The sequence below is a fragment of the Canis lupus genome, chromosome X (genome assembly GCF_003254725.2).
Source record: "Canis lupus dingo isolate Sandy chromosome X, ASM325472v2, whole genome shotgun sequence".
In the NCBI taxonomy this organism is placed as follows: domain Eukaryota; kingdom Metazoa; phylum Chordata; class Mammalia; order Carnivora; family Canidae; genus Canis; species Canis lupus.
In genome coordinates, this window is record NC_064281.1 from 42,160,594 (window position 1) to 42,170,829 (window position 10,236).

The 10,236-nt window shown below is 39.6% G+C and overlaps 1 pseudogene; it reads left to right on the top strand.

Moving 5' to 3' along the window:
* The first annotated feature begins 5,498 nt into the window (after positions 1-5,498).
* Positions 5,499-6,036, top strand: LOC112673278 (60S ribosomal protein L17-like; annotated as a pseudogene).
* Positions 6,037-10,236: the final 4,200 nt, after the last annotated feature.

Sequence of the window (10,236 nt, forward strand, 5' to 3'; positions counted from 1 at the left end):
TCAGATGCTCAACCAGGCACCCCAACTGTAGTTTTCTTATAATGACATTCTCTGGTTTAGTATCAGAGTAATGCTAGTCTCATAGAATGAGATGGGAGTATTCCCTTCTCTTAAATCTGGAAGAGTTTGCGTAGAATTGATATTTTTTCTTCCTTAACTATTTGGTACAATTTCCCAAAAAAGCCTTCTGGGCCTGGAATTTCCTTTGTGGGAAGATGTCTTATTACAGATTGAATGTCTTTAATAGATACAGGGTTATTCAAATTGTCTATTTCTTCCTAAGTGAGTCTTGGTATTTTGTGTCTTGTTGCCAGAATTGTTGTCATAAAGATGTTCAAAATATTCCCCTATTATTCTTCTTTTAAAATTATGGTAAAATGTGCATAACACAAAACTTACCGTTTAAACTATTTTTAAGTGTACAATTCAGTAGCACTAAATAAATTCAGTGTTGTGTAACCATCACCACTGTGTATTTCCAGGACTTTTTCATCATCCCAAACAGAAACTCTGTACCCATTAAGCAATAACTCTTCATTCTCCCCCAATTGCTAACCCCCAACCCCTTGTAACCTCTACTCTACTTTCTGTCTCTGGGAATTTGCCTACCCTAGACATCTCATAAAAGTAGAATTACACAATACGTACAATCCTTTTATATCTGGCTTATTTTACTTTGCATAGTGTCCATGTTATAGCATGTATCATCATTTTATTTCTTTTTATGGCGAAATAATATTCCACTATTTTGTTTATCCATGCATCTGTCAATGGACACTTGTGTTGTTTCCACCTTTTGGCTGTTGTGAATAATGCTAAGAATGCTGGTGTACAAGTATCCCCTGTTATCCTTTTACTATCTGTAAACTGTGATGATGTCACCTCTCTCATTCTTGATATTGGTCATTTATGTCTTCTCTCTTTTTTTTCTGATCAATCTGGCTAGAAGTTTATCAGTTTTACTAATTTTCTCAGTAATATTGGTTTCATTGATTTAGTGTTTTTCTGTCTTCTTTGTCACTGATTTCCACTCTGACCTTTATTATTTTGCTTCTTTTGGGGCAGCCCAGGTGGCTCAGCGGTTTAGCACTGCCTTCAGCCCAGAGCGTGATCCTGGAGACCCGGGAGACCCGGGATCGAGTCCCACGTAGGGCTCCCTGCATCGAGCCTGCTTCTCCCTCTGCCTGTGTCTCTGCCCCACCCCACCCTCGTCTCTCATGAATAAATAAATAAAATCTTTAAAAAAATATTTTGCTTCTTTTGCTTATTTTTCTCTAATTTTTCTAGTTCCTTAAGGTGGAAGTTGGAGTAGTTGATTTTATTTATTTATTTATTTTTAAAAATATTTTATTTATTTATTCATGAGAGACACACAGAGAGAGGGGCAGAGACACAGGCAGAGGGAGAAGCAGGCTCCATGCAGGAAGCCCAATGTGGGACTAGATCCCGGGACTCCGGGATCACGCCCTGAGCCAAAGGCAGATGTTCAACTGCTGAGCCACTTAGACATCCCTGGAGTAGTTGATTTTAAACCTTCCTTTAATACAGGCATTTTTGTACCATAAGTTTCTCAAGATTGCTTTAGTTGCATCCCATAAATTCTGATATATTTTTTCATTTATTCAGTTCATTTATAATTTCCCTTTATAATTCACTTGATAATTTGCCTTTGGATTTCCTCTTTGACCCATAGGTTATTTAAAGATGTATTATTTAGTTTCCAAATATTTGGGGACTTTCCAAATCTACTTCTGTTACTGGCTTCCAATTTAAATCAATTTTGGTTAAAGAACATAGTATTACCTGAATCCTTTTAAATGTCTTCAAACTTACTTTGTGGTCTAGAACATGGACTATCTTTGTAAATATTTTATGTGCACCTGAAGGAAATGTATATTCTGCATTTGCTGGGTGAAATCTTCCATAAATGTCAGTCAGGTCGAATCGATTGATGGTTTTGGCCCATTCTTCTACATCTTTACTGATTTTCTGTCTACTTGATTTTCTGTCTGATTGTTCTATCAATTATTGAGAGAGGAGTGCTGAAATCTGATTTTATTCACAGATTTGTCTATTTCTCATTGCAATCCAATCAATTTTTGCTTCATTTATTTTGAAGCTCTGTTATTTACATAGTTGGGCTTAAATCTACTGTCTCTTTTCTATTTGTCCTATTTGTTTGTTGTTTCCTCTCTCTCTTCTTTTGAATTTTTTAGTATTTTTAATAATACTCTCTTATCTCCTTTGCTGATTTATTAGTTATAACTCTTTGTCTTATTTTAGTAGTTGCTTTAGCATTTATCTTTAATTTATAACTAATCTTTACCTTATTATAGCTTACCATCCAATGATACTGTACTATTTCATGTATGGTATAAGAAACTTAAAACTGTGTATTTCCATTTCTCCCCTCCCAACATTTGTGTTATTGTTGGCCATATATTTTCTTTCTACGTGTGTTTCTCACAATATGGTGTTCTTCCTCTGCCTCTCTCTCTTTCTGTAAAGCTATGTTGCCTTTTAAAGGTATTTAAATAATAAGAAAAAAGTCTTAATGTTTACTAACATAATTATCAATTCTGGTGCTCATCATTCCTTTGTGTAAATCTAGGCTTCCATATGGTATTATTTTCTTTCTGTCTGAAGGAGTTCCTTTAACATTTCCTTTTTTTAGATTTTATTTATTTATTTATTTATTTATTTATTTATTTATTTATTTACTTCAGAGAGAGAGATTGAGCAGAGGGGCAGAGGGAAAAGGACAAGCAGACCCCCTGCTGAGCAGGGAACCTGATGCAGGCAGGGCTGGATCCTAGGACCCTGAGACCATGACCAGAGCAGAAGACAGACACTTAACCAACTGAGCCACCCAGGTGCCCCATTCCTTTAGCATTTCTTATACTGCAGGTCTTCTGGTGATGAATTCCTTCAGGTTTTTCTTTTTTCTTCCAGATTTGGGTAGCTTTTATTTTGAACTCCTTGTCATCAGAATTATATGTTAACATCTTTTCAAGTTTTGTTTTTAATAGTTTTTAGTTTGTTTGTAAGTAATCTCTATACCCACCATGGGGCTTGAATTCATACCCTGAGATAAAGATTTGCATGCTCTTCTGACTGAGCCAGCCAGGCACCCCTTTTTGTTTTAGTTTTTAAATGTTATTCTTTTTTATAGCTTTATTGAGATATAATTCACCTCCCATACAATTCACACATTTAAAGTGTATGATCTGGGACACCTGGGTAGTCCAGTGGTCTGCCTTGGGCTCAGGGTGTGATCCTGGATCCAGGATTGAGTCCCACATCTGGCTCCCTATGAGGGAGTCTACTTCTCCCTCTGTCTACGTCTCTGCCTCTCTGTGTGTCTCTCATGAATAAATAAATAAAATCTTAAAGAATAATAAAATAAAGTGTCTGATTCAATGATTTTGTAGTATATTCACAGAGTTGTACAATCATCAGCACAATTTTAGAACATTTCCATCATCTCAAAGAGAAAGTCTTTACTCATTAGCAGCCACTCCCCATTCCCCTCCAACTCTAGGCAACCACTAATCTACTTTCTATTTCTATAGATGTGCTCTTCTGGATATATCATAAATAGAATCACACAGGGGCACCTGGGTGGCTCAGTTGGTTAAGTGACTGCCTTCAGCTCAAGTCATGATCTCAGGGTCCCAAGATGGAAACCTTGTCTGGCTCCCTAATCAGCAGGGAACTTGCTCTTCCTTCTCCCTCAGCCTGCAGCTCCCCCTGCTTGTGCATGCTCTTTCTCTCTGTCAAATAAATAAAATCTTGAAAGAAAGAAAGAAAGAAAGAAAGAAGAAAGAAAGAAAGAAAGAAAGAAAGAAAGAAAGAAAGAAAGAAAGAAGAAAGAAAGAATCACAATATCTGGTCTTTTATGGCTGGCTGCATTCAATAGGCATAATGTTTCAAGGTTTATACATATTGTAGCATTATCAGTACTTCATTTCTTCTTATTGCTGAATAATATTCCATTGTATGGGTATACCATATTTTATTTATCCATTCATCAGTTGGTGGACATTTGGATTATTTTCACTTTTTGGCTATTATAAACGATCATTTTTATTTTTATTTTTTAAAAGATGTTATTTGTTTATGAGAGAGAAAGAGAGAGAGAGAGAGAGAGAGAGAGAGAGGGAGGCAGAGACACAGGCAAAGGGAGAAGCAGGCTCCATGCAGGGAGCCCAATGTGAGACTTGATTCCTGGTCTCCAGGATCAGGCCCTGGACTGAAGGCGGCGCTAAACCGCTGAGCCACCGGGGCTGCCCTAAACAATCATTTTTATTTTTATTTATTTTTATTTAAAAAAATTTTTTTTATTTATTTATGATAGTCACACACAGAGAGAGGCAGAGACACAGGCAGAGGGAGAAGCAGGCTCCATGCACAAGGAGCCCGACGTGGGATTCGATCCCGGGTCTCCAGGATCGCGCCCCGGGCCAAAGGCAGGCGCTAAACCGCTGCACCACCCAGGGATCCCAACAATCATTTTTAAAGTCTTTTTTCCTCCTGTGTATTTCATTTTGGATAATTTCTATCATTCATTTTCACTAATCTTTTCTTTCAGAATGTCTATCTAACCTGCCATTAATTCCATCTAATGTATTTTTAAAACTAGATGTTGTGAGGGGTCTGGGTGGCTCAGTCAGTTAAGCGTCTGCCTTTGGCTCAGGTCATGATCCCAGGGTCCTGGGGTCAAGCCTCAAGTCGAGTTCCCTGCTTTTGGGGAGTCTGCTTTCTCCCTCTCCTCCCTACTTGTGCTCTCTCTCTAATAAATAAATTAACTATTTTTAAAAAACAGATGTTTCAGTCCTGAAAGTTCAATTTAGATTTTATATATGTTCCTCATTTCTACTTAACATGTCCAATCTCTCCTCTAGCTTTTTGAACATATGAAATACAGGCACAGTAACTCTTTTAATGTCCTTGTCTACTAATTCTCTCATTATTAGTGTCATTTCTGGGTCTGTTTCTATTGCATTTTCTCTTCATTATGGGTTGGATTTTCCTATTTCCTTGCATACCGATAATCTTGCACTGGGATGCCTGGGTGGCTCAGCGGTTGAGCTTCTGCCTTTGACTCAGGACATGATCCTGAGGTCCTGAGATCAAGTCCTGCATTGGGCTCCCTGTAGGGAGCCTGCTTCTCCCACTGCCTGTGTCTTTGCCTCTCTGTGTGTGTGTCTCTCATAAATAAATAAAATCTTTTAAAAAAAATCGTGTCTCTTCCCCCGAGCCACCTGAGGTGACCTCCGAAAATGGTTTTCTACTCGTTGGACCCAGAAAACCCTACAAAATCATGCAAATCAAGGGGCAGCCCGGGTGGCTCAGCGGTTTAGCACCACCAGGGTGTGATCCTGGAGACCCTGATCCCACGTCGGGCTCCCTGCATGGAGCCTGCTTCTGCCTGTGTCTCTGCCTCTCTCTCTGCATTTCTCATGAATAAATAAATAAAATATTTTTTTAAATCATGCAAATTGAGAGTTTCAAATCTTCGTATTCACTTTAAGAACACGCGTGAAACTGCCCAGGCCAGCAAGGGTATGCACATCCGAAAAGCCACCAAGTATCTGAAAGATGTCACTTTGCAGAAGCAGTGTGTGCCATTCCATCACTACAGTGGTGGAGTTGATAGGTGTGCTCAGGCCAAGCAGTGGGGCTGGACACAGGGTCGGCGGCCCAAGAAGAGTGCTGAATTTTTACTGTACATGCTTAAAAATGCAGAGAGTAATGCTGAACTTAAGGGTTTAAATGTAGATTCTCTGGTCATTGAGTACATCCAGGTGAATGAAGCCCCTAAGATGTGACGTAGAACTTACAAGGCTCATGGCTGGATTAACCCATACATGAGCTCTCCCTGTCACATCGAGATGATTCTTACTGAAAAAGAGCAGATTGTTCCTAAACCAGAAGAGGAGGTTGCACAGAAGAAAAAGATATCCCAGAAGAAACTGAAGAAACAAAGACTTATGGCCTGGGAGTAAATTCTGCATAGAATAAATGCAAATTTTAAAAAAATCTTATGCTGTATGAGGGACATTGTGACTCTTTTTTGGGTACTGGATATTTCTGTATTCCTCTAACTATTCTTGAGTTTTGTTTGGGGATGTGATTAAGTTACTTGGAAACACTTTGTTACTTTCTGGTACAGCTTTTAAGCTTTGTTAGGCAGGACCATAGCAGTATTGAGACTTGGTTTAAGTGTCCCCACTACTAGGGCAAGACTCTTCTTAGTACTCTACCCAGTAATCCATGAATTATGAGGTTTTCTTCTCTGACTTTTGGTAAAAGATGTTTACTGCTCAGTGTGAATTCCAGGTATTGTTCTTTTTAATCTTTTCGTGTATTTTCCCCTGGCCTTTGATAGTTTCCTCACAAGCCTGTGCTGATTAACAGTCAAGTGAATACCAGTGGAAACCCCCTGGAGATCTGCGGAATTGCTTTTCTATGAATCCCTCTATACTCTGATACTCTGCGTTGCTAACTCTAACTGCCTTGGCTTCCACCAGATTCTCAGATTTTTACAAAATATTATTTATTTATTTATTCACAAGAGACACACAGAGAGAGGCAGAGACATAGGAGGAGGGAGAAGCAGGCTCCCCACAGGGAGCCCGATGCAGGACTCGATCCCAGGACCCCAGGATCACGCCCTGAGCTGAAGGCAGATGCTTAATCACTGAGCCACTGAGGCATCCCAGACTCTCAGATTTGTCTCCTCAACAGAGGCAGACTTCTAGGCTGTTTTTTATTTTAAAAGAAATGTTTTCTTATTAAGTAAACCCTACCCCCATTACGGGGCTCAAACTCATGACCCTGAGATCAAGAGTCACATGCTCTACCAGCTGAACCAGCCAGGAACCCCTAGGCTTGTTGGGTTTGCCTGAGTTGGCCCTCTCTGTCTTAGGCAGTAACATGGGCAATGATAAGGCTTGCCTTGTTTATTCCCCATCTCTCAGGGATCACTTTCCATTGTTACCTGATGTCCAATATCTTGAGATTTGTTATTGCATGTATATTCTCTAGATTTTTATTTCAGGCAGGAAGGTAAATTTGGTCCCCATTACTCTATCTTGATTGGAAATAGAAATCTCCTTATTGTTTTGCTAAGCTTGTAATTCTATCTACTACTAAACCAGGGGTGTTAAAATCTCTGATCATGATTGTAGACTTGTGTATTTCACTCTTTGTGTTTGTGTTGTGTCATTTTTGGGAAATTCTGTTATTAAGTGTCTTACATATTTATGATTCTATATCTTCCTGATGAATTCACCCTTTTATCATTATGAAATGTCTCTATCTTTGGTAATTCTCAGAGTCTTAAAGTGTATTTTGTCCGTTATTATTAGAACCATTCCAGCTTTCTTTTTTTTAAAGATTTTATTTATTTATTCATGAGAATAGAGAGAGGCAGAGACACAGGCAGAGGGAGAAGCAGGCTCCATGCAGGGAGCCCGATGTGGGACTCGATCCCAGGACTCCAGGATCACGCCCTGGGCCAAAGGCAGACACTCAACCACTGAGCCACCCAGGCGTCCCCCATTCCAGCTTTCTTAAGTTTAATGTTTGCCTGGTATATGTATTTCTATGCATTAAATTTATTTTAAAATAAATCATTGTGTTATTTCTATTTTTTAAAAGATTATCTATTTATTTGTTTATTTGAAAGAGAGAGCACACGCAGAGGCGAGGGGGAGAGGGAGAGAGAGAGGGAGAAGCAGGACCCTGGGATCATGACTTGAACTGAAGACAGAGGCCCAACCAACTGAGCCACTAGGCACCTCAATCATTGTGTTTTTAAAGATTTTGTTTATTTAAGACAGAGAGAGAGAAAGAAAGCGCAAGCAAGGGGAGGGGCAGAGGGAGAGGGAGAAACAGACTCCCTGTTGAACAGGGAGCCCAACTCAGGGCTTGATCCCAGGACCCCAAGATCATGACCTGAGCCAAAGGCAGCCACTTAACGACTGAGCCACCCAGGCACCACTCTATGCATTAAATTTCAAACTATCTGTGTCATCTTTTCTAATGTGCTTCTCTCATAGACACCATATAGTTGAGTATAGTGCCATGCCAAGCCATATTAGAGCCTGAGGCAGAAGGAAAACTGTGTACCTCTATATATTTTTAATGTAAATTTTATTTTTTAATTTTTATTTATTTATGATAGTCACACAGAGAGAGAGAGAGAGAGGCAGAGACACAGGCAGAGGGAGAAGCAGGCCCCATGCACCGGGAGCCCGACGTGGGATTCGATCCCGGGTCTCCAGGATCGCGCCCTGGGCCAAAGGCAGGCGCCAAACCGCTGCGCCACCCAGGGATCCCTAAATTTTAATTAAAATAATTAAATTTGCTCTAGAACCCAGTTGTGAGAAAAAAACTGACAAACGGAGAAGTAGATGTATTAAAATGGACCTTATTTTAAGTTTGAATGTTTTATTTATACCAAAAATACAATTTATTATAATTTTGCTTTCCTTGCTTTAATAGAAGCAAGCTCACCAATAATATTTTCAAAATGTGCTTCTTTGCTTATCTTGTTATCAGTTGAGAGAATTGCCATGTTTGATAATTTCTACTGACCAAGTAACAATCTGAAATAATTTTTTAAAAGATTTTATTTATTTATTCATGAGAGACACACACACACAGAGAGAGAGAGGCAGAGACACAGGCAGAGGGAGAAGCAGGCTCCATGCAGGGAACCTGACGTGGGACTCGATCCCAGGACTCCAAGATCATGCCCTGGGCCAAAGGCAGGCGCCAAACCACTGAGCCACCCAGGGATCCCCCTGAAATAATTTTTTTTGAAATAATTTTTAATCAACTTCAGTTTACAGAAACTTCTTTTGCAAGACACCATTGTGACTGGCACTGTTAAAATACTCTCAAGGTCTCTTTTTAAAGATTTTATTTTTTAAAGATTTTTAAATTTATTTATTCATGAGAGACACACAGAGAGAGGCAGAGACACAGGCAGAGGGAGAAGCAGGCTCCATGCAGGGAGCCCGATGTTGGACGCCCTAAGCCAAAGGCAGACGCTCAACCGCTGAGCCACCCAGGTGTCCCAAGATTTTATTTATTTATTCATGAGAGATACACAGAGAGAGGCAGAGACATAGGCAGAGAGAGAAGCAGGCTTCTTGCGGGAAGCCCAATGCAAGACTCGATCCGAGGACCCCAGGATCATGACCTGAGCCAAAGGCAAACACTCAACCACTGAGCCACCCAGGTGCCCTCTCAAGGTCTTGTATGAACTCACAAAAGGCCCCGAATAGACAAAGATCTTGAGAAAGAAGAACAAACTTGGAGGCATCACAATCCCAGATTTTAAGATATACTACATAGCTGTAGTCATCACAACAGTATTATACTGGCACAAAAATGGACACATAGGTCAATAGAACAGAATAGAGAGCTCTGAAATAAACCCACACTTATATGGTCAATTTATCTATGGCAAAAGAGATTAGAATATGTAATGGGGAAAGGACAGTCTCTTCAAGAAATGGTATTGGGGGTCCTGGTTGGCTCAGTCACTAGAGAGTGTGACTCTTGATCTTAGGGTTGTGAGTCTGAGCCCCATGTTGTATGTAGAGATTACTTAAAAATAGGTCTTTAAAAAAAGAAATGGTGCTGGGAAAACTGAACAGCTATATGCAAAAGAATGAAACTGGACCTTTTTCTTACACCATACATAAAAATAAACTCAAAATGGTTTAAAGACCTAAATGTGAGATCTGAAACCATAAAAATTCTAGAAGAAAACATAAGCTGTAATTTCTTTGACATCAGCCATAGAAACATTTTTCTAGATATGTGTCCTTTGGCAAAGGAAATAAAAGCAAAATAAACTATTGGGACCATACCAAAATAAAAAGGTTTTGAATTGTGAAGGAAACCATCAACAAAACAAAAAGGCAACCTACTGCAAGAGAGAAGACATTTGCAAATGATATACACAATAAGAGGTTAATAGTAAAGCTATGTAAAGAACTGGGACACCTGAGTGGTTCAGTGGTTGAGTGTCTCACTTGGGCTCAGGGCATGATCCCGGGTCCTGGGATCGAGTCCCGCATCGGGCTCCCCACATTCTCCCTTTGCCTATGTCTCTGCCTCTCTCTCTCTCTGTCTCTCATGAATAAATAAAATATTTTAAAAATACATGTAAAGAACTTATACAACTCAACCCCCAAAATAAATAATCCAATTAAA